Source organism: Pundamilia nyererei, unplaced genomic scaffold (genome assembly GCF_000239375.1).
Source record: "Pundamilia nyererei isolate P.nyererei 1_Seehausen unplaced genomic scaffold, PunNye1.0 scaffold00301, whole genome shotgun sequence".
Lineage (NCBI taxonomy): Eukaryota > Metazoa > Chordata > Actinopteri > Cichliformes > Cichlidae > Pundamilia > Pundamilia nyererei.
This window is the reverse complement of record NW_005187702.1, coordinates 44,639-45,605: the sequence shown is the minus strand read 5'-3', so window position 1 is coordinate 45,605 and position 967 is coordinate 44,639. Positions and strand designations below refer to the sequence as shown.

The 967-nt window shown below is 35.5% G+C and overlaps 1 protein-coding gene across 1 annotated transcript in view; it reads left to right on the top strand.

The window, feature by feature from the left end:
- The window catches only part of cftr (CF transmembrane conductance regulator), a 39,176-nt gene that overhangs the window by 32,186 nt on the left and 6,023 nt on the right, over positions 1-967 (top strand). The gene's annotated exons all lie outside the window — the stretch shown is intronic.

Here is a 967-nt window from a genome sequence, read left to right as displayed (position 1 = left end):
AAACCATTTTTATTACTTATCTATTATCCACCTGGTGGACAATAGGTAACCAGACAATGGTTATCTATTGTCAATAGAGTTCTTCAGAGACAATCTGATTTTTTTTTTACTCTTTTTCTGATTTGGTGTTCAGTTCAGATAAAATCATTATTGTGGGTGATTTTAACATGTAGATATTGAAAACATCAACAGAATATTTAATCTAATTTTAGACTCAACTGATGTCTCTCAAAATATAAAAGAACCCACCCATGACTTTAATCACACGCTGGATCTTGTTTTGACACGGCAAAGAAACTGAACACTTAAGTATTCACCAAAATCCTCTTTTGTCTGGTCATTTCATATAATAATAACATTACAATTACAATAATGACTTACACGGCACTGGGGAATACATTTCGTCACAGTAGATGTCTTTCAGAAAATGCTGTTAATTTTAAGGCTATCATTCCTCCAGTATTATCTTCTTCAATGCCATGTGCAAACACAGTGCAGAGCAGCTGCATGAACTGATGTTCTTGTTAATCGTTTTCTATCTTCATCAGGTATGACTTTTTTGTGGATATTGTGGCTCCTCTGACAAAAAAAGCCTCAAATCAGTACTTGACTCTGGTAAAACTCCCAAACATGAGCAAGCAGATAACTCATAGCCTGGAGGGAAAATGGCATCTCACTATTTAGAAGATCTTCATTTAGCCTTGAATTTTCTTTTTTGTTGCTTTATAAAAAAGCTCTCCACAAAGCTACAACATCTTACTATTCATCACTGATTGAAGGAAATAAGAACAACCCCTGGCTTCTCTTCAGCACTGTAGCCAGGCTTCTCGTGATGCTCTTGTTCACTCACATTTTTTTTAACTCTCTCTTCTCACTATTTTCACTACACACCATAAATCATTAGTTATTATTAATCTCTGGCTCTCTTCTACAGCAAGTCTTTGCCCTGTCTTCTTCCCCTAAACCC